The following is a 25,053-nucleotide window of genomic DNA, read 5'->3' as shown; positions in this document are numbered from 1 at the left end:
TTGTATTAGGAAAAAATACGTGAAAATCTAAAGTTCAGTATATGGTGATTAGCAATGCCAGAACAATTACATAGTTGCCTTTCTTGGGGATTTTCTATTTGAAAACCCTTAAACCCAAAGACTTAACATGTTATTTATTATATTGAACATAGAAAATCCTGCATCTATCTTTCTTGGCAGAACAAATTTCATTGTATTTGATAAGTATAAATAAGTTTCAGAAATTTTTTTGCACAAAGTTATTTCCTTCTGTTAATGCCTAAGTTGTATCTCTGGAAGTTTTTGAGATAACTGGTTTATTAGAGGAAAGCACTTTTGATAGCTTTATACAATATTAGTACTTTTTCTTTAAACAAATTACTATTTTTAAAAAGACATTTGCTTTGAAGACAAGTGTGACTTTTGTCTATAATGTATGATAGTAAAAAAACTTTAAATCATTTTTCCCATTACAGTGTAAAGTTGATTGTCTAAGCGTTATATAAAAACAAGGATATAAAAGTAGGAAAACTCAAAGGTACAAATAGGTCAGAGTTCTCCGTCTGTACTTAATTTAAAGGTTAAAAACAAAACAGAAAGCCAGCCTATATTCTTAGCACTCTAAGACTGGAGAGCCTAGGAGGACGAAGCATGATGAAGATGGTACATGGAGGAGAGTGGGCTTGAGGGGTATGTTAGATTTTAGTTCTAAAAAATCTAGGTCAGGGTCATTGTGAGAGTAACTAAGTGAGAAATATAAATCAGACAAAGTGTATTTGCCTGGAAATAGCTAATATGGAGAGAGCAAAAACACTAGATAAGCAGAGGAGGCAAAAACATGGTTCTTGCTCACAGTAATGGCTCAGCAGCTTTCTAGCACACTAAAACTAGCTGTAATCACACATTTTCGTTTGCTACTCTCTATCACCCTGATGGCCAATTTATCCACAGTAGCATATTTACAGGCCTGTTTATGGAATTGAAATTCTTCGCCAGAGCTGATGCTACATTGCCTGGGAGCACTTTAGGATTTAATTGAACCAGCATGAAAGAACTGATGAATGGCTTTGCTCGCAATGAAGGAAGTGGCTCAGGGCAGAATTTCAATGGAAGATTTTAGCCAATACTTAGTGGCTGGGATACAAAATTGCTGACTATTGAAGTGTTATCCTCTCTCTTTCTCTCAAGCTTACATGTGCCTAATTATTATTTTCTTCGTCACATCCCCTTGTTTTTCTTTCCATTATGTTTACTGTGCCATCCACCCTCCGCTCAAGTAGATGTAGCATGGCCAAATCAGATATGATTGCAAACGTCAGCCTTTTTACTTCATCATGTCTCACTAAAATATCCCAAAGCGATAGCATTTTCAGATTCCTGCCACTCATGGAGTTATTGAGATGGAACATTGTAAATCAGCTGTAACCAAATTATGTATACCTTAGGACTGCACAAAGGTACACAATGCATTTGTGTCCTGTTGTAATCTTTTCTATGCCGATTTCCTTTAGCTGTTTGCTTATTTAAATTCTTTATTCTTTCTCCTCCCTTATGTGGTTTTCCGTTTTAAATATTTACTAATTCCTTAGATTTTTCCCTTGTTACTCATCCTCATGGTCACAGTCTCCCTTTCCTATCCTGATGTTGTTGCTTTTGTTTTGTTTCTCTGGGAGATTACAACAAATCCCATAAAAGACATCTTTGTATAAAGCATTTCCTTTACATTGACAATTTTTCAAACATTTGTTTCTAGTCTTGGGATTTTAAAGTTTTATCAACTTTCTGTTTTTTCATTTTGTTTTGTCTCTTTTTCCTATTTGAAGGGATTGTTTTGGTTTGTTACTATATAATAAAAGCAACCCAGGAGTTTTATTTGTGTGTATGTGTGTGTGTGTGCATGTGTGTGTGTGTTTCTTTAATGTTTTAATAGTGCTGCTTCTAAACTTTCCTTCTTAGATATTACTGGATGTTAAAAAGTGATTAGTGGAAATTATATATCTCACTTAATTTGGTGAGCTACATAACTAATTCATATTTATTTGTTTTCTCTATCATCTTACCAAAAGCAGGAATAATTTGTCATTCATATGTTTTCCTTTTCCACTGGATATTGTTTTTTTCACTGTCTTTCTACTTTGATCTTCTTTCTTCCTTTCCTAGTCTCCACACTTCAGCTATAAAATTTTGATTTTTCTTTGGTTTAATGCTTCTAGCCCTTAGTCTTTTGAAAAATTTTCACTCCATTCCACCTTGTTTACCTGCTGCTTTGGACATGCCTTCAAATTTGTCCTCATTAAGTACTGATCTCTCTCTCTCTCTCAATATCTTCTCTTATCTGAATGTTTTTTGGTCAGTTATGGTTTGGGTCACTCCCTTGACCTTTATATTTGTCTATCACCGGTTATTTCTTCTGGCTTCCCTGATATTTCATTTGTCTGCCTACATTAGACTTCACAAATTACTACCCTAACATTTATTCAGCAGTCCTTATACCCCAGTCATTCACATCTTAATTTTTGTGTTCAGCACACAGATATTCAATCAAAACGTATTTGCCACTGGAAATATCCTCTGGCCATTTATTTGGCTCAACGGACTCATATGGCCATTTCCTCTTCCACAGTTGCAAAGACATTTGCCTAATTTCTGGCCAGCTATAGAAGTAGTGGTAAGGATAATGTAAAATGTCTTTTCTTTTTGTCTTGGAAATTATCAAACTACGTCTGAAGATTGTATTATCTAGTAATCAGAAACTTACTTTGCACATAACTGGGGGTGGGGGCGTGTTGCTCATAAGTTATCTGATTCTTCACTGCACAATTGCTTTTCCACCTTCTTACAACTTCATTTACTTCTTCCTTTTTGTTCTAGGAATGAACCAGAATATGAAGGATGAAAAGCATCAGGGAGAAACACTTCTTCAAATCTCTACTTGAACAAGACTAAGTGTTCTTGTTTTTCTTTAATAGAAACACATCCTGAAAAAAAAAAGAGAAAGTGAAGTCTGTTTTAACTAAACAACAAAATATTAAAGATCACACAGGCAACAGGTGAGCAAAATATGTAAGAGTTCTAACATGGAAAAATTTGAGGAAAAAATGTCATGCTGATTGAATATGGACAATACCTTCTCTTTATTATTTTGTCCTACCCAAACTTGCTTGCTTTTCCTGTAATTAATTTAATTTTAATTTTTGGATTTAATTCCTAGTAAAATTAAGTCAGTGCATACGCTTCCCTCTGAATCTTACTGCTATTAAGAAAATTGTGTGTAATACCTAAAATACCCACCCATGAAAATAGAATAGTCAGCACCACAATAACAAAAGTAATAAACTGGCCTTGATTTAACTTCTAAGTCCCACATCAGTACATGCGTGCGTGCATGCGTGTGTGTGTGTGTGTGTGTGTGTGTACAAAGGGATATGAAAGAACTGGCAAAGATAAGCCAAAGAAAGATTTCTTGAATGAAAGATGAACTTTCATGAAAATTTTGGGAAAGATAGAGAAATACAAAGCACCAAATTCAAGGGGATTTTGAAGGAGAGAGCAGGGACAGCTAGGTGAAGTAAATAAAGCAAATTTCAGTTAAATGGAATGAGTGAGTTCGGGGAAAAACAGTACATATAGCCAAGAAATATTCCCTAAGGGGTGATGATAGAGAACCAGGTCACCTCTAATTAAGTGGAGTTACTATAGGTGAGAGGAAACTATTAAAGGCACTGTGCTAGTTTGGACATTTTATATGTCATTAAATAATTCAATTCAATAAACATTCCATGAGTATCTGTCAGAAACTGTACTAGACAAGGGTGCAAGTTAAAATGAAGCATGTTTTCTAAGCTTGAGGATTTTATAGCTTACTGTGTGGAGATAAGACATGTATACAGATAGTTAAGACATGGCATATTTTGACAAATTCTGTATTGCTGATAAAGTATAGTGATTAGTTTTTTTTGCTAAGATAGAGAATGAAACTTAAAATATGAAATTGAATGTCAGTTGCCCTTCAAGGATGGGTTGCATATTGATATTGGAGATGAAAGGAAGAGTATTCCAAGAGTATTCCAACAGGTTAATATAGGTCACAAAACAAATCTCAATAAATTCAAAAAAGTAGAAATTATATCAAATAATTGGCCCTTCAATGATGGGTTACATATTGATATTAGATATTAAAGGAAGAATATTCCAAGTTAAAGGTATATAGTCATGACATAAGTGGCCAAGACCTAAGTGGAAGAATAACAGTGCTTAATTGTGAAAATGTAAGTGAAGAGTTTGTTGCAATTATGCAGACATTATAGGGGAAGGTGATTCAGACTAGATTATGATCTGTTATGTATTTTATTTTATTCTGTTGGCCGTAAAAATCCAGGAAACATTTTTCATCCAGCATCTGACTACAATTATGGTTATGCCTTAAGAAATTAACTTAGCAATAGAGGAGAAGACAAGTTATATGTAGAAGAAGATTAACAACAGGTTGATACAATCACCCAGACAAGAGGTAAGAAGAACAACAATAACATTAAAAATTGAAAGAAAGAGTTTTAGAGAATGTAGAACTGATAATTAAACATATAGAGGGAGTAAGAGGAAGAGAAAATAACTCAATGTCTCTAAGATTGAATGGCTGAAAAGATGTCGTTTTCACTATTAGAAATACAGACATAAAGGAGAAAGAATGTGTGGCTGGGATACAGTATATAATGAGATATCTCAGTACATCTATAATTAATGTCAGATATTCCCAAGGTCTCATTTAAACAAAATTATCTACTTGAAACCACTTAATTACTGTAATTTTTGTTTTGAATTTGATACCATGTAAAGACCAATAAACAAATGATGCAGTTGGCAAAAGTCTGGCCAATTTAACAGGTTAATATAGGTCACAAAGCAAGTCTCAACAAATTCAGAAAAGTAGAAATCATATCAAATAATTTTCTGACCGCAGTGGACTAGAAATCAATAACAAGAAGAAACTCAGAAAATACCCAAGCACTTGGAAATTAAACAACATGCTCCTGAATGACCGATGGCCAATGAAGAAATTAAGAAGGAAATTAAAAAAAAAACATTCTTGAAACAAATGAAAACGGAAATACAACATACTAAAATATATAGGGTACAGCAAAAGCTGTACTAACGGGAAGTTTATAGCAATAAATGCCCATATCAAAAACAGAAGGACTTCAAATAAACAACAACCTAACAATGCACCTCAAAGAAATAGAAAAACAAGAAAAAACCAAACCCCAAATTAGTAAAAGGAAAGAAAGAATAAAAATTTGAGCAGAAATAAATGAAATTGAGACTAAAAAGAAATACAGAAATATAAAAAATGAAAAGTTGTTTTTATGAAAAAATAAACAAAATCAACAAGCCTGTAGCTAGACTAGTAATTAAAAAAGAGAGAAGGCCCAAAGAAATAAATGTGGAAAAGAAAAAGGAGATGTAATAACTGAAAACACAGAAATACAAAGAATCATTGGAAACTATTATGAACAACTATGTGTGAAAAAATTTAAAAACCTAGAAGGAATGGATAAACTCCTGAATGCATACCTACCAACCTACCAAGATGGAACCATGAAGAAATAAAAAAAAAAAACAAAAAAACTCAACAAGTCAGTAAGAGTAACGAGATTGAAACCATAATAAAAAGTCTCCCATCATGAAGCGTTGTTGAATGTTGTCGAAGGCCTTTTCTGCATCTATTGAGATAATCGTGTAGTTTTTGTCACTGGTTCTGTTTATGTGATGGATTACATTTATTGATTTGCGTATGTTAAACCAGCCTTGCATTGTAGGGATGGAGTTGACTTGATCATGGTGGAAAAGCTGTTTGATGTGCTGCTGGATTCGGTTTGCCAGTATTTTATTGAGGATTTTCGCATTGATGTTCATCAGGGATATTGGCCTAAAATTTTCTTTCTTTTTTTTTTTTTTTTTGTTGTGTATGTGCCAGGTTTTGGTATCAAGATTATGCTGGCCTCATAAAATGAGTTAGGGAGGATTCCTATTGTTTGAAATAGTTTCAGAAGGAATGGTACCAGCTCCTCCTTGTACTTCTGGTAGAATTCAGCTGTGAATCTGTCTGGTCCTGGACTTTTTTTGGTTGGTAGGCTATTAATTACTGCCTGAATTTCAGAACCTGTTATTGGTCTATTCAGGAATTCGACTTCTTCCTGGTTTAGTCTTGGGAGGGTTTATGTGTCCAAGAATTTAATGATTTCTTCTAGATTTTCTAGTTTATTTGCATAGAGATGTTTATAGTATTCTCTGATGGTAGTTTGTATTTCTATGGGATCGGTGGTGATATCCCCTTTATCATTTTTTATTGCCTCTTATTGATTCTTCTCTCTTTTCTTATTAGTCTGGCTGGTGGTCTATCTATTTTGTTGATCTTTTCAAAAAACCAGCTCCTGAATTCATTAATTTTTGAAGGGTTTTTGTGACTCTATCTCTTTCAGTTCTTCTCTGATCTTAGTTATTTCTTGCCTTCTGGTAGCTTTTGAATTTGTTTGCTCTTGCTTCTCTAATTCTCTTAATTGTGATGTTAGGGTGTCGACTTTAGATCTTTCCTGCTTTCTCTTGTGGGCATTTAGTGCTATAAATGTGCTATAAATTTAAAGCAGTGGTACACACTGCTTTAAATTTGCCCCAGAGATTCTAGTATGTTGTGTCTTTGTTCTCATTGGTTTCAAAGAACATCTTTATTTATGACTTCATTTCGTTATTTACCCAGTAGTCATTCAGGAGCAGGTTGTTCAGTTTCCATGTAGGTGTGTGGTTTTGAGTGAGTCTCTTAATCCTGAGGTCTAATTTGATTGCACTGTGATCTGTGGTCTGAAAAAAAGTTTGTTATGATTTCTCTTCTTTTGCATTTGCTGAGGAGTGTTTTACTCCCAATTATGTTGTCAGTTTTAGAATAAGTGCGATGTGGTGCTGAGAAAAATGTATATTCTGTTGGTTTGGGTTGAGAGTTCTGTAGATATCTATTAGGTCTGCTTGGTCCAGAGCTGAGTTCAAGTTCTGGATATCCTTGTTCATTTTCTGTCTCGTTGATCTGTCTAATATTGACAGTGGAGTTTTGAAGTCTCCCACTATTATTGTGTGAGAGTTTAAGTCTCTTTGTAGGTCTCTAAGAACTTGCTTTATGAATCTGGGTGCCCATCCATGATAGACTAGATAAAGAAAATGTGACACATATACACCATGGAATACTATGCAGTTGTAAAAAAAGGATGAGTTCATGTCCTCTGCTGGGTCATGAATGAACCTGGAAACCGTCATTCTCACCAAACTAACACGATAGCGGAAAACCAAACACCGCATATTCTCACTCATAAGTGGAAGTTGAACAATGAGAACACATGGACACAGGGAGGGAAACATCACACACTGGGGCTTGTTGGGGAGTGGGCTGCTGGGGGAGGAATAGCATTAGGAGAAATAACTAATGTAGATGATGGGTTGATGGGTGCAGCAAACCACTGTGGCACATATATACCTATGTAACAAACCACATTCTGCACATGTACCCCAGAACTTAAAGTATAATAAAAAAAAAAGTCTACCATCAAAGAAAGGCCCAGAGTCTAATGGCTTTATCAATGAATTCCATCAAATATTGAGAAGAAATAATACCAATTCAACAACTAAAGATGAAGGAATATTTCAAACTCATTCTATGACACCAGCATTACCCTGTTACCAAAACTGACAAGGACACAACCAAAAAAGAAAACTATAGGCCAATATCACTGATGAACATAGATGCAAAAATACTAGCAACACAATACTAGCAAACTGAATTCAACAACATATTAAAAAGATCATTCATTATGATCAAGTGGGATTCATCCCAGAGATGCAAGGAATATTTAATATATGCAAATCAATAAACATGATGCATCACATTAACAGAACTAAGAACAAACACCATATGATTATTTCAATGGATTCTGAAAATGCATTTGATAATATTTAACACTTCTTTATGATGAAAACCTTATCAAACTGGGTATAGAAGGAAATATCTCAAAATAATAAAGGCCATATATGTCAAACCCACAGTTAATGTCATATTGAACAAGGAAAAATTGAAATCCTTTTCGCTAAGATCTGGAACAAATATATCCACTATCACAGTTTGTATTCATCATATTACTAGAAGTCCTGGCCAGATCAATTAGGCAAGGGAAATTAATATAAGGGACATCCAAATTGGAAAGAAAAAGGTCAAATTAGGTTTGTTCACAAATGACATGATGTTATATGTAGAAGCTCCACCAAAAAACAGAACTGTTTTAATAAACGTATTCAGTAAAGTCACCCGGTACAAAATCAACATACAAAAATCAGTAGAATTTATGTATGCCAACAACAAACAATCTGTAAAATAATTAAAGAATGTAATCCCATTTACAGTAGCTACAAAGAACACAAAATACCTAGGAATCAATTTAACCAAAGAATTAAAAGATCTATACAAGGAAAACTATGAAACAATGATGAAAGAAATTGAAGAGGAGACACAAAAAATATAATACGTACTCATTGATTGGAGGAACTAATATTGTTAAAATGGCAATACTACCCAAAGTGATCTAAGATTCAATGCAATTTCTATCAAACGCCAGACATTCTTCACAAAAATAGAAAAACAACAATTAAAAAAATTATATGGGACCATAAAAAAAACCCCAAATAGACAAAGCAATCCTGAGCAAAAAGAACAAAGCTGGAGACATCACATTATCTGATCTCAAAATATACTACAAAACTATATTAATCAAAACAGCATGGTGCTGGCATGAAAACAGACACATAGATTAATGGAACACAGACCCCAGAAACAAATCCATGGATTTATAGCCCACACACTTTTGGTAAAGGCACCAAGAATATACAATGGGGAAGGCAGTCATATGAAGAAAAGGGAATCTAGGCTCCTATCCATCACCATATAAAAAATTCAAATCAAAATGATTTAAAGAATTAAATCTAAGACCTGAAACAACTGAAAGAAAATATTGGGAAAATTATCCAGGACATTTGTCTGGGAAAAGATTTTTAAAGTAAGTCCTCAAAAGCAAAGACACAAAGCAAAGCTAGATATCAGGCTAAAAAGCTTCTGCACAGCAAAGGAAATAATCAACAAAGTGAAGATACAACTCACAGAATGGAAGAAAATGTTTGCAAAATATTCATCTGACAAGGGATTAATAATCAGAATGTATAAAGAGCTCAAACAATAGCAAAAACAAACAAACAAACAAATAATCTACTTAAAAGTAGGCAAAAGATTGGACTAGATATTTTTCAAATGAAAACATACAAATGGCCAATGGGTATATTAAAAAATGCTCAAAATCACTAATTATCAGAGAAATGTAAATTAAAACCAGAATGAGACATCATCTCTCCCCAATTAAAAGGGCATTCCCATGTTTATTGCACTACTGTTCATGATAGTCAAGAAATTAATGTTGCCACCAAGAATTTATGTGAAAAATAAACACTCCTTAATTGGTAATTGACTTCTCAAATATTAAAAATTTGGGGGGTGGGCAGGATTAGGGGAGGAGAGCATCAGGAAAAGTAGCTAATGCATGCTGAGCTTAATACCTAGGTGATGGGTTATTAGATGCAGCAAATCACCATTACCCACATTTACCTATGTAACAAACTTGCACGTTCTGCACATGTACCCTGGAACTTAAAAATTTAAAAAAAAATAAAATAAAAAATAAAGAAAATATGCTAGAGAACCAATTTAAAATATTTTTAAAAAGAAAATACAAATATATCTTCTATAGAAAGCAAATAATTTCGTAACAATTTTAAAAACCTAAATAATTAAACTGAAGTATTTTAAAGCAGAATTTGACAAATTATTGCTTCAACTTAATATTTTATTTACATATATATAAATTTTGGCTATGTAGTTCCTAGGAATAATGTATTTTCCAAGTCCAGTTCATTTCATTCATTAGAGAGAATACTCTGCATAGTATCTTTATATAAATTATGTATTGTTACATAAGACTTTATGTAAGAATACATATGTATTCTTACATATGAACTTACATATGTAAGTTCAAAGAATTTTCTTTTCTTGAAAGGAAGTGGATATATTTTAACAAATACAGAAGGTACACAAAATAAAAAGTTGTTTCATTCATAGAGGTCTACTCAGAAAATCATGGATGTGTTGGGACTCCTTTCAAATCATGCTTATGAAGTAACATAAGACCATTTTTTAAAGATCAGAGAAAAATCTGAAAAACCTTTCAGCATTTCTTAACTAAACAGCATATACCAAGTGATATGACAAATTGAAATACTTAATTAAATTTTCCTTATGCATTTGTTTGGAATGTACGAGTGAGAAGAAACATTTGCAATAGTCTGTGGGCTGAATTTTCTCACATTTGTATTTCACATCTTTTATGCAGGCCTCCACATGAAACAAAGTGCTCTCTTGTGATTAAGCAATATAGTAGTTTCAAGATTCAGTCTTGAAAGGGAAAACCCAAAGGGGCAATGTCTTGAATAGAAGAGCTCCCAACATACATCTATATATATATATATAGATGTGTGTATATATATATATAGATGTGTGTATATATATACACACACACATATATAAAATAAATATATAAATATATATTTAATAAATATATTAAATATTTATTAAATGGGGAAGACGGTCATATGAAGAAAAAGGAATCTAGGCTTCTATCCGTCACCATATAAAAAATTCAAATCAAAATGATTTAAAGAATTAAATCTAGGACCTGAAACAACTGAAAGAAAATTTTGGGAAAATTATCCAAGACATTTGTCTGGGAAAAGATTTTTAAAGTAAGTCCTCAAAAGCAAAGACACAAAGCAAAGCTAGATATCAGGCTAAAAAGCTTCTGCACAGCAAAGGAAATAATCAACAAAGTGAAGATACAACCCACAGAATGGAAGAAAATGTTTGCAAAATATTCATCTGACAAGGGATTAATAATCAGAATATAGTAGAATATTTTAGAATTGCTTGCTAGTAATCAATACATATATATAAAATATATATACATACATATATACATATATACACACATATATACATATGCATATGTACATATATACACATATATACATATATAAATATATATAAAATATATATATAATATATATAATATATATATAAAATATACATATAAAAAATATATATATATATAAAATATACACAGAAAACACTTTTACTTGAGTACCATCTTTGTCCTTATTAGGATATGGAAACTAAAAGCCAGGCCAGGCATTGACATATGGACCAAGATATGCAAAGGACTAAGACAGTATCTCTCACAGTGTGGAAAACTGTTTAGAAAAGTAGACAGGCTCTAAGAGTAGTGAGAGTTTGCTTTATCTTTGCCTACGCTCTGAAATCCTAGAGTTTGAGTCGCCTGGAGGCCCAGAAATGACTCCAGGTGGTAAAGGAACAAGGGGCAAACTCTCTCAAATCCTTCCCTCTTTCAATAAGAGAAATTCCAGTTTTCATTCTTTTCTATTTTTGGTTTCTCTAAAGATTTTTTTTGAAGAAAGTCTTCAAATTTTTTTTTGAGAGGACTTGTTTAAACAGCATGATGTCATGAAACTCAATCATGTATATTAAAATGTAAAGAGCTAATATTTTCTAACTTCTTTACCTTTCACATAACTGGGACTATAAATTCTTTGGATAGACTAATGAGATTGAAGGGTAGAGTAATTTCTGATATCCTTGCACTATACTTTAAAAATGTTTCTAATTTTGCATAAAAGAACAAAATGTGTTAATTTATAGGGCTTTTTTCCCTTGAAAGATGAAAATTATTTTCAGAATTATAGAAATAAACCTAGGTCACTCAATATTTGTTACTTTGCTAAAAAGTAAGCAAAGGAATCTTGTCAGTTTTTATTCCAAGAACACTTCCTAGCTCTTCTTTGTCAATTACAGGTTTTCCTTTGTCTGTTGATATGGTTTGGCTCTGTGTCCCCACCCAAATCTCATGCTGAATTGTAATCCCCAGTGTTGGGAGAGGGACCTGGTGGGAGATGACGGGATCAAGGGGGCAGATTTCCCCTTTTCTGTTCTCGTGATAGTGAGAGTATTCTCACAAGATCTAGTTGTTTGAAAGTGTGTAGCACATCTCCATTCACTTGCTCTCTCTCCTGCCCAGCCACGGTAAGACGTGTTTGCTTTCTCTTCACCTTCCACCATGATTGTAAGTTTCCTGAGGCCTCCCAGCCATGCTTCCTGTACAGCCTGAGAAACTGTGAGTCAATTAAACCTCTTTTCTTCATAAATTACCCAGTCCTAGGAAGTTTTTTTATAGCAGTGTGAGAATGGACTAAGAAACCTATCTTGATTTGCTTCTTCCCTAAATAAGCATGTCTGGCAACCTGTGGCCAAGTACCACAAAAATATAAACCAGAAAATATATTTGGTCCTGTGAATAGAGACTTAAAAAAACAGATTTGGAAATATGAAGCATAAAAGTTTTAGGGAGCATAAAGGGTCACAATGTCTTACCCATTATCTATTTCATTTGTTAGGCAAAGTTATGTAGTTTGATATATATATATATATATATATATATATATATATATATATGATGTACAACAGGCTGTTTTGGTATACATATACATAGTGAAATGATTACTACAGTTAACAAATAAACCTATTAATCAATTTCTATAGTTACCTTTGTGTGTGTGTGTGTGTGTGTGTGAGAGAGTGGTAAGAGCATCTAAGATATACTCTCAGCAACTTTTCAGTATACAATATTAACTCTGGTGATCATGTTGTATATTATATCTCTAGACATATTCATTCTAATAACTGCAAATTTGTACCCACTTTTCATTTTCTTCCCCTCCCTGTCCCTAGTAGCCAAATTTCTACCCTTTGTTTTTATGCATTTGATTTTTTTTAGGTTGTACAAATCTGTGAGATCACACAGTATTTGTTTCCTTGTGTCTGGCTTATTTCGCCTAGTGTAACATCTTCCAAGTTTATCCACGTTGTCACAAATGGTGACATCTCCTTATTTTTAAAAAATATGTATTACAATTCTCTTATCCATCAACTGATGCTTAGATGATTTCTATATCTGGCACTATTGTGAATAGTGCTGCAATAAATATGGAAGCAGAGATATCTTTATGAGGTGATGATTTTAATTACTTTGTGTATATACCCGATAGAAGGATTGCTGGGTCATATGGAAGTTCTATTTTTAATTTTTTGAGGAACCTATGTACTATTTTCCCTAATGGCTGTGCCAATTTACATTTCTACCAACAGTGTACAAGGGTTCCCTTTTCTCCACATCTTCACCAGCACCTGTTATCTCTTTTCTTTTTGATAATAGCTATCCATACATGTGAGGTGATAGCTCATTATGGCTTATAATTGCATTTTCCTGATTATTAGTGATTTTGAGCACTTTAGCATATACCTGTTAGATGTTTTTAATCTTCTTTGGAAAAATACCTATTTAGATAATTTGCCCATTTTAAAAATCAGGTTTTGTTTTTGCTATTGGGTTGTGTGAGTTCCTTGAATATTTTGGATATTAACCTCTTATCAATATCTCACACATTATCTTACACCATATGGATAAAAAATCTAAATGTAAGACATGAAATAATAAAACTCTTGGAACAAAACACAATGGAAAAGTTTCTTGATGTTGTTGGCACAACACCTAGAAAGCCCAGCAAAAGAAACAATCAACAAAATAAAAGACAACCTACAGATTGAAAGAAAATATTTGCAAACCATAGTTTGATCTTAAACATAGGGAAGAAAGTAGGAATCTAGAAGGAGAATTTGAGATGATATCCATTTGTCTTAAGTGTACGTGCAAGAGGAGTTTTAGAAGGGGCATAACACAACCCTAGAAGGAAATGCCAAGTAAATGAGCTGTCTTTTGTAATCACTATAGTTCCACCACTCCAGTACCTAAGTACCCTTCAAACCCAATTTTCTGCTAAAGTATTTCTGGTACAATAAAATGATTACCATTAAGATGCAAAAAGAGGAGATCGTGAAACCTTTTCCAAAAAGAAATTATATGTTGAATACATATTTAAACGTGTAAGGAAAAGAAGCAGGAAAAATCTATTATGTGCCTACACCATGCTAGACACTTCTCAACCCAGTTCTCTAAGATTCACAATAGTTCTATAAGACATGTCATTGTCTTATTTTTACAGATTTATACAGCAAATCTCAGAGAAGTATCTTGTCCGCTATCAAACAGTTCATAAGAAGCCAAACCTGACTTTGAGCCCAGAACTTGCTGAGTAGAAGATTCATGTTTTACATGAATTCCTAGTGCCAATCAAATATAAAATTCAACTAAAACCAAGACTAATTCTAATAGTAGGTAATTCAGGCACTGTTGGTAGCTGGTTTGGTGTTGGAGGTGTCACTTTAATCAATATATATACACACGTTTATATATGATTTATACATGATTTATATATATGATACATCTATATATAGAGATATATATTTTTCATTTCCCTGACCCATATTCCATATCACTTTGAGGGGAATATGTGTTCACAGTAGAATTAGAAGTGGTATACACTCCCTAGAAACCACCTACCAAAATTGTGTAGTCTCAGGACAGAGAAAAGTTAAAATATATTGTACATACAGTTGCTTTCTTCTTCAATTAAACATATACATGATTGGTAGGTTAAAAAAAAAAATAGGAGCATAAAAACGTTTTAGACTTCTTCCAAGACATGACTGTCTAAAGCTTAGTAGTTTTCTCTCTGGTGCAAAATTGAGCTGACATACTTTCATTAAATATAATAATTTCCTTAAATTAAAAAAAGAAAAAAGTCTTATGCAGTTCCAAATTGCTTTCCTGAGTGTTTTCATCTTGAAAACAGCAGGTGAATATGAACAAGTTCAAACCTATTTTTATTTTCTAGTAAATCCCAAATGCCTTAGCTTTGCAAGCTAATAGCATCCAGAAAACATGCTGATGTTGGCAGTAAAGAGAGCCCTGAGAGACACCAGGCACTAGGCTGAGTGAAAGAACACAGCATTGGATTTTTAAAAGAAAAATTTAAAGTAATCAATATAAATATTAAAACTTTAAGGTTCATCTCTTCCTAATTCCCAAATTTGAAATAATATATACTAGATGAATTAAACTGAATTTCTTTTTTAGCCTAGATCAAAATGCATTTCAAACTAAAACCAGTTGAAGTGATATAAAAAGCACCAGAGATATACAGTGCAATTAACAAATAAAATTTGATCATCCAAATATGCGTTTTATGAATGTATATATAATTATATATGTATACATACATTTATATGTATATAAATTTAAAGCAGCCACGACTAATTATGAAACTGGAAATAATCCAACGCCATTACCTCTATAAAGTTGGCAATCTAAATTCTAGATTCACACAATTTTTTTAAGAATGTGCTGCTTGAATTTTGTGACCCTTAGTAAAACTTATCTTCCAAAGAAAAATAAATGAAGACTTTACTTATTTTCTGTCCTTTCGATTACGTTCTTAAAAATAGTCATCATTGTGATTGAATACTTTTCTCTCATTTTGATGTTTGCTTGTTTGATTATTCAGGTACAAGAAAATTTCTTGTAATTACAATATAAATAATAGATTTTTAGAATGAACTTAATTTTCCATTGGGCTGTTGAACAAATGATTGATATTGCTGGTTTTTGCACTATATGCAGCTTGAAAGCACTGACATTTTGTACACTTACTACGGTATGAATAATTCTATTAAAACAACACACTACTCTTAGATGGCAGAGGAAATATATATGTACGTATTTTTGAATACATAGCTGGGGATCAAAGGAAACTTTATCTTTTACAAAGATGACAATGATGACAGTAAAAATGAAATTTCCCTGTGGAAGAGCCATATAAGCTTTTAGAAATGGATATATCTTTAATAAGAGAGAAATGGTTAGAGTAAGCAAAACTATAAACACCTATAAGAGTCATGATCATCAAATTCTATATCAAAGAGCAGAAACAGCATGGAGATATTTCAAGTACACAATGGAATATCTTTTCTTCAACCTTCATTTGGTACATGTTTGGGCAAGGTTACAGAGAAATGTGGGGACCTAATTCAGCTCATAGCGATGTTTCAGAAGTTGAAGTCCCAGCTTTGTTGACAGATAGATGAATTGGAGATGCTGCTTACTTTTCATGTAGTGGTCAGGGAATGAGTTATAACCTTAGTGGAGTGACCTTAGAAGCCAGGGGAGTCTAAGAGCTTGCAATACTGCTCTAAACAGTTTCTTTTTTTATTATAATCTTATCTTTGTCGAAAAGAAATGGATCTCCCTTTCTATGGTTCCCTGCTATATATTTAAAAATATGCTAAAGATGTACTACCCTTGCCTTCAATGACTAATCCATTAATGTTGATGAAAAGATTATTCACAACACGTCAATGGAAAAAGCTTTCGATATATCAAGCTACATATGAAGCAAAAAATGGCAGTATCAGTCATTCATTCAATATCTCGATACAAAATTAGGTTCACTCCAAAATCTATTATTTAGGCTGTAACTTTAAGAACATTTCTTGGAGAGATTGCAAAGGAAATTTCTTGCACATAAATAACTGCACAAGCAATGATTCCATGGGAATATATAGAGACCAAAAAAAAAAAGGTACATAATTTTGCTTTCTGGATTTATGCTTCTGGGGCCTTTGGGACATTCAGGTTGATATTTGCTAATGGTTGTGGATATTCACTTATAGAACTCAGATTCAGTTCAATGATCAGTTAACAAACATACCTGAATGTCAGAAATGTGCCTGGCATGCTGAAGGTTATTGTAATACTCTGGTGAATTAAACAGTGTGTGATTCCTATATAGGTTACAGGCTAGTGTGAAAACAGGATAATAAACTTATAATTTGAGAAAAGTACTTCAATTTTCTTAAATAAGTATATATTGTCAAAATGCTAACAGAAATGTGAACTATTATGAGACCTACTCCATCTGGGGAATAAAAAAGGCATCACTGGGGCTTTGGCATTTATGATAAGACTAGAAAGAGATATAGACTCGTAGTATTTATTTGTATGTTAGATGATGGGGCCACAGTCATAGATGGAATTTCTCAGTAATCATGTTCAGAGTGAGGACAGAAAAACTAATTGCAGAGTCCTTGACTAATACCAGCATCGTATGTTGGAAAGAAAGTGAATGTAGAAAAAAGATGCCTTATAATGTAGGAGGAACAACTAGAAGTATAAAGAAAGCTGGGGTGGAATTATGAAAGGGAAGAAGAGACTTAATAAGAGTGGGGGATAACCAAATTTGACCAAAATAAAAACTGAAAACAGGCCATTCGGTTTTACAAATAGAGGATGAAACAATAATCCTAACAACATTGAACAGGAAAGTGTTGAGAGACGAGTGCTAAAGCTAGATAGTATTGGGTCAAGGAGATGAGAAATATCAGACATTAAATACAACTGTTCTTTCTACAAAACTGATTCTGATGATGATGATGATGATGGTAACAGTAATAGATGAAGAATAAGGAAGAGAAGACACAATCTTATTATATCCCTTAACATAAATCAAAATTTTTAATTTACATGTATTAACTTGTTTAATCTCTATAAATGTGGTTTGTTTACACATGAAGACATTAAGGCATAGAAAGTTTAAGCAATTTGCCCAAAGGTCATAAAGCTAGTGAATCGAGGACCAGGAATTTGATCCAGGAGGTCTAAATCTAAACTCTATGTCCCGTATCTTTATGCTAGTAAAGAAGGAAAGGTACAGAATACTAGTTTACTGAATACTTACTATCCTGAGCACTTTACATACAGTATCTCAGCTAATATTAAAAGAATCCAGTGTGAAAGTTAAAACTGATATCTCCACATTAGAGATGAGGAAACCAAACCTTGGGAAAATTAGATAAGTTAAATAACTATAAAAGTCACATCCAGGTCTGCCTAATGTGTTATTTCTTTCATATTTTCTACAACCTTTATTTGGTTTCTATCTGTTTCTGGACTTTAGATTCAAAAGAGTGAGTTAATCTTATTACTCTTTTAAACACATTATTATCATCTGTCCATCAATGCACTTAATTATTAACAATGTTTTAAGTAGAGTTGTATAGATTAACATGACTTACATATAAGTCACAAAATGCCATCAAGTGGCTGAATAACATACAGCAAAAATTTCCAGCTACTACTTTACTAAAATATTAGATGACCCAACTAGGCTTTTCCCTGACTGCTTCACTTTATGATTCTTCGGGCAGGTCTGCTTAATTTCTTATCCATTTCTCCTTCCTGGGTATTCGAACTTTCTCTACCTTGTCTTTGGCATATTAACAAGCTCAAGAATTTCTCATATTTAAACACACACACATGCACACTATCCCATAGTGTTCATTTCATTTAGCTCAGTGCTTGCTATTTAACATTCCTAAGCTTCGATTTCCTTGTCTTTAATTGTGAACTGCTGTAAAATACAAATTATGACTCTGAAGGGACATTAAGTCTCTTAGTATAATCACATATCAATTATTCTTGGAAGCTGCAAAACCATTACAGATGTGTAATGGTTATCATATTATCAAACATGCAACTGTAATCCAACATAAATGATACAATGAGTATAATCAATGAGTATGTAACAAATTTCTGAGCATATGCCCATGAGGTTGTCCCCAGTCCATATTCTCAAACTGCATAATATTAAAATCTTAGAGTTTTCCTCCTTCCTTGTAAATTTGTTATAAAACATAGTAAGTAGGGGAAACTAACTATAAATTCCCAGAAGACATTTAATTTGTTCTTTAAAGCCAACTGTGTATGAAAAATGTAAGATAAGACATTGATTTATAGTGAAAGGAAAGGGTTCAATTTCAATCTCCTGCATATGGCTAGCCAGTTATCCCAGCACCATTTATTGAATATGGAGTCCTTTCCCCATTGCTTGTTTCTGCCAGTTTTGTGGAAGATCAGATGTTTGTAGGTATGTGACCTTATTTTGGGGCTCTGTCTTCTGTTCCATTGCTCTATGTCTCTGCTTTTGTACCAGTGACATGCTGTTTAGGTTGCTGTAGCCTTGTAGTACAGTTTAAATTCAGGTACAGTAATGCCTCCAGGCTTGGTTGTTGTTGTTGTTGTTGTTGTTGTTTTTGGCTTAGGATTGCTTTGGCTATTTGGTATCTTTTTAAATTCCACTTGAATTGTAAAACAATTTTTCTTTCTAATTCTTTGAAATACATAATTAGTAGTTTGATAGGAATAGCATTAAGTCTGTAAACTGTCTTGGGCAGGATGGCCATTTTAACAATATTGATTCTCCTATCTATGAACATCCACCATTTTTCCACTTGTTTGTGTAATCTCTGATTTATTTGAGCAGTGTTTTGTAATTCTCATTGTTCAGGTCTTTTGCCTCCTTGGTTAGCTATATCCTTAGGTATTTTATTCTTTTTGTGGCTATTGTGAATGAGATGATGTTCTTGATTTGGTTCTCAGCTTGGGCATTGTTGGTGTACAGGAATGCTAGTGAGTTTTATACATTGGTTCTGTATCCTGAAACTTTGCTGAAATTGTTTGTCAGATGTAGGAGCCTTTGGGCAGATACTATGGGGTTTTCTAGGTATAGAATCATATCATCTGAAAACAGGGATAGTTTGATTTCTTCTCTTCCTACTTGGATACCTTTATTTCTTTCTCTTGCCTGATTGCTCTGGCTAGGACTGTCAGTCCCAGGTACAATAGGAGTGGTGAGAGTAGGCATCTCTGTCTTGTTCTAGTTTTCAAGGTGAATGCTTCCAGCTTTTGCTCCATTCAGGATGATGTTGGCTGTGGGTTTTTCACAGACAGCTCTTATTATTTTGAAGTATATTCCTTCAATGCCTAATTTGTTGAGGGTTTTTAACATGAAGGAATGTCAGATTCTATTGAAAGCATTTTCTGCATCTATGGAGGTGATCACGTGGTCTTCGTTTAGTTCTGTTTATGTGGCGAATCACATTTATTGATTTGCATATGTTGAACTAATATTGCATCTGAGAGATAAAGTTGACTTAATCGTGGTGGATTCGTCTTTTGTTGTGCTTCTGGATTTGCTTTACTAGTATTTTGTTGAGTAATTTTGCATCTATGTTTATCAAGGATATTGGCCTGAAGATTTCGTGTGTGTGTGTGTGTGTATGTGTGTGTGTGTGTGTGTATGTGTGTGTGTCTGCCAGGTGTTGGTATTAGGATGACGCTGACTTCATATAATTAGTTTGGGAGGAGTCCTTTCTCCTCAATTTTTTGTAATAGTTTCAGTAGGAATGTTACCACCTCTTCTTTATACATTTTGTAGAATTGGCTGTGAATCTGTCTGGTCTTGGGCTTTATGCCCACCAATGGTAGACTGGATAAAGAGAATGTGGTACATATACATCATGGAATACTGTGTCCTTTTCAGCAACAATACAGCTGAAGGTTATTATCCCAAGCAAACTAACGCAGAAACAGAAAACCAAACACCGTATGTTCTCACTTATAAGTGGGAGCTAAACTTTGAGTACAAATGGACACAAAGAAGGGAACAAAAAACACCAGGGCCTACGTGAAGGTAGAGGGTGGGAGGAGAGTGAGGATTGAAAAACAAACTATCAGATACTCTGCTTATTACTTGAGTGACAAAATAACCTGTACATAAACTTCTATAACATGCAGTTTACCTATATAACAAACCTGCACATTTACCCTTAAGCCTAAAATAAAAATGAAAGAAATAAAACACTGATTTATATGGGATTTTGTTTCATTTTATTACATGAACATTTTATTCATTTGAAAAATTAATCAAGTTCCCAAGTTCAGTATTAAATCTAATAATATAAAGATTTTATATAATTTATGTAATTTTAATATAATTTGTGTAATTTTCTTTGATATGAAATTATTACTTGACTTTTTTAGATAGCCTGTAAACACATCTGTATCTCTACATGGATAATAAGAAAGACAATGTACTCTGTCAAACATCAATGTGCATTAATAGTAAATTTGTCAGAATGGTCATTTAATAACACCATTCATTTCAGGTCAATTAATACGACATTCTTTATTTGCACAAACATCTAAGTATAGAAATTACAATACTGAGCGTAAGGTATATATTTCTCCTAGAGGTTTTGTTTATTTATAGTTATAAGAGAGGAAAGCCTACAAATATGTGGTCTAAGAACGTTTGAGATGCAAGGGTTGTTAAGCAACTGTTCAGTTTTGGTTTATTCCATCTATTAATCTGCAAGTTAAGTATAATATATTATGTCATTACAAGAAACAGGGTGCATATTATGGAATGTTTAAGTCTATCTTTTTTATGAGCAGGGTGAAATAATACAGTCACATTTGACAGTGTCACTGACTGGTGAGCTAGACAAGATAAGCTCTTCAATCAAAAAACATATTAGAATTCTGTGAAAGGCAGGGATTGTAATGAAATGGCTTGGGATTTTGCATTTGCCAGCTGTACTGTCATCCAGAAAAAATCTTTGAGCTTAGGTTTCCTTATCAATGAAATGCTGTGATGACTGACATACAATTTACACATTTTGGTAAAAACTTAGCACCGGGTCTTGAATAGTAAGGGCACAGAGGTAGCCACTATTGTATTTTAACCCAGTAGGTTAATAACTTTAACATTATAAACTTTCATTTATAAATACATATTTCAATGTAATCTCATACTATCACATAACAACTTTAAAGTCAATTTTAACCACTGTTCAGAAATTCTAGTTGACTTTTTAAAAATAACTTTTTATTTTGAAATAGTTTGAGACATATAAGAAATTGCAATAGTTCAGAGTTCCCATATACCCAGAACCCAGCTTTCCCTAATGTTGTATCTTACATAAACATAATATATTGTCAAAACCAGTAAACTGATGTTGGTATAATATTATTAACTCAGATACAGACTTTTGAATTGACTTTCGGCATGTATTATTTTGTGTATTATTCTCATTAATATAATATATGCCAAAGGCAAGAATACATGTATAAATCAGGCTGTCAGCCAGATTGAACTATTTAAAGCACTCATAGCCATAGCCAAGATGCAGCATTTATCAAGCCTGTGGTTTGGAGGAATCATCTAGCTAGACCAAGTCATTTTTCTGTCATGATCGAAAAATCGTTTGCACTTTAACAGTATTTTGGTATTTTCATTTGCAACACATGATATTTGGTAACAAATCTTGGCACTTATCAGCTGAGTAAATTTGGGCGGGTATTTTAATTTTTCTTTGCCTCAGTTTCCTTTTCTAGAAAAAGGAGACCATGATATTATACTACCATATTGTTGTTTTGGTAAAATACATTAATATATGAGTGCTGGTAATTTATCTATTGTCTTCTAGCTCCAGGCTTACTATTCTATTCTCTGCCCTGTGATACTGAGACAGGGTCTCTGAAAAATAAGTGTCTCAAACTTCTGTGTCAGAGGAAGGCCAAACACATCTATACTAGTTAGGTTCTTCCATTGTAAAATCCAAGCAGGAAATTGGGAGATGAAAGGATGGGAGAAGATGCTATCTTCATGTTTTCTTTTTCTTTTTTTCTTTTTTTTTTTTTTTGTTGAGACGGAATCTTGCTGTCTCCCAGGCTAGAGTGCAGTGGCGTGATCTCGGCTCACTGCAAGCTCCGGCTCCTGGGTTCACGCTATTCTCCTGCCTCAGCCTCCTGAGTAGCTGAGACTACAGGTGCCCGTATCTTCATGTTTTCAAGTGTTGGTCAGTACATTTCATCAGCCGGCTTACAGCATTCTTCCCTTGCCCCTGCAGGAGTTCCAACAACATCAGCACTGCACCCCTTTGACAATCAAAGTGCATCTTGGCCCATATTTCCTCTCCTAGAAAGTGACAGACACACCCTCACACTGAGCATTTACTGAGCCATATCCCTTTTTCAGATACCTGAGCATCAACTGTGTCATTTTCCCCAGAGAGTCAAGCACCATCCCTGTAGGTCCTACTGAGTCCCAGGTTCTGGTCATGCCACTTCTTCCTTTGTGTTCCCTCAGATCTACTGGTAGTAGATGTTTTGTGCAATATTCTAGATGAATCCCGCATTGTTTTTGGTTTTTTAGCTTCCTAATACTTTTCTAACCAATTTTGTGTATTAAATTCATTTTTGATATACCTAATGGGGCTTGGTATCCTAACTGGACTTACAGTACTAGGTACTGTACTACCGCAATAGTACTATGCTACTCGGTATCAGGAGTAGTAGCAGGGAGAAAGATACTCAAATCTAGGATTTGGTATTGGCTTGTTTGTGTTTGACCTGGAGTCAAAGCCAGTTTTGGCTGCACTACTGGACGATGGCAATGGGAAGTAGTATTCCAAAAATCTCACATGCAGTAGCATCACCAATAATTAAATTATCACCACAAGTTGTCTGGGGCAAGATAATCAGTTAAAAATCAATGCTTTGAGGCCAGGCGCGGTGGCACATGCCTGTAATCCCAGCACTTTGGGAGGCCAAGGTAGGCGGATCACTTGATGTCAGGAATTTGAGACCAGCCTGACCAATATGGTGAAACCCTGTCTCTACTAAAAACACAAAAATTAGCCAGGAGTGGTGGTGCACACCTGTAATTTTGCTGCTTGGGAGGCTGAGGTGGAAGAATTGCCTGAACCGGGAGGCGGAGGTTGCAGTGAGTGAAGATCACACTACTGCACTGCAGCTTGAGAGGCAGAGCAAGACTCCATCTCAAAAAAAAAAAAAAAAAAATCAATGCTTTGAGAAAACAAGTGACCACTGAACTTGACTGTGATGGTTGCAATTCTAATGATAAAGACTGTAAGGCATGATTGCAGTTTCTAACTACACTGTAGAGTTTAAGAAAAGAAAATGAAAAACTGAGGGATTTAAATGATCAGTTAATAATATATCAGAGAACCAGAGACCCTTTGTGATGACCTTAAATTAATCTCAAATTTTTATAGCCAAAGTGAATATATAGTTAAAAATCAGACTATATTTTAAATATATAGGTTACAGAAATTATATGTAAGTCTCTTTTGTGATTATTGAGGCATTGATTAAGAAGTAGTGGGATCTTGAGGCTTGGAATAGTAACATTAGTTCTATTAGAATAAAACTGAGAATTTGAAACTGCTAAGGCTTTTTGACTCAGCCTTTCTGACAGAAGCAGCCCAGCCCTTTCTCACTTGAACATAGTTACTGGTCTTCCTGTGCTTAAAGATCTTTGTAACCAAACTTGAAGTTGTTTCCTTGCAAGAGGGAAGTTATTTTCCTGAAGACCTAGTGTATTATCTCTCATTGCTTTTAGATTTGTGGTGTTGGATCTCAGCATGCTCCAGGGAGGATAAGTGCAAAATCTGACATAGAAGGAAACATCTTATACTCCAGAAGAATTGTAAAACTTTGTAATTTTTTATATGTAGAATCTTGAAGAACACATGTATGATTGTCAATTTTAGATGTCAGCTTGACTGGATTAAACGATACACAGTTGGTGAAGCATTATTTCTGGGTTTGGCTCTAAAAGTTTTTCCCGAAGAAATTGGCATTTGATTCAGTGGACTGAATAAGGAAGCTTCGCCCTCACCCGGTGTAGGTGGCACCATCCAATCCTCTGAAGGTCTGGATAGAACAATAAAAGACAGAGGAAAGGCAAATTCTCTTCCCTGACCCTCTTTCTCTCCCTATTTAAGCTGAGACATCCATTTTCTCCTGCTCTTGGACATCAGAACTCCAGGTTCTCTGGCCTTCAGACCTTAGGACTTGCACCAGTGGCCCTCAGATTCTCAGTCTGAGGCCAAAGGCATGAGATTTATACCATTGGCTACCCTGGCTCTCAGTCCTTCTGACTTGGACTGAGTCACACTACTGGCTTCTGTGGTTCTCCAGTTTGCAGATGGCCTATTGTAGGAATTCTCAGATTCCATAATCATGTGAGCCAATTCCCTTATTAAATCTC

The sequence above is a fragment of the Pongo pygmaeus genome, chromosome 15, assembly GCF_028885625.2.
Source record: "Pongo pygmaeus isolate AG05252 chromosome 15, NHGRI_mPonPyg2-v2.0_pri, whole genome shotgun sequence".
Lineage (NCBI taxonomy): Eukaryota > Metazoa > Chordata > Mammalia > Primates > Hominidae > Pongo > Pongo pygmaeus.
This window is presented reverse-complemented; position numbering follows the sequence as displayed.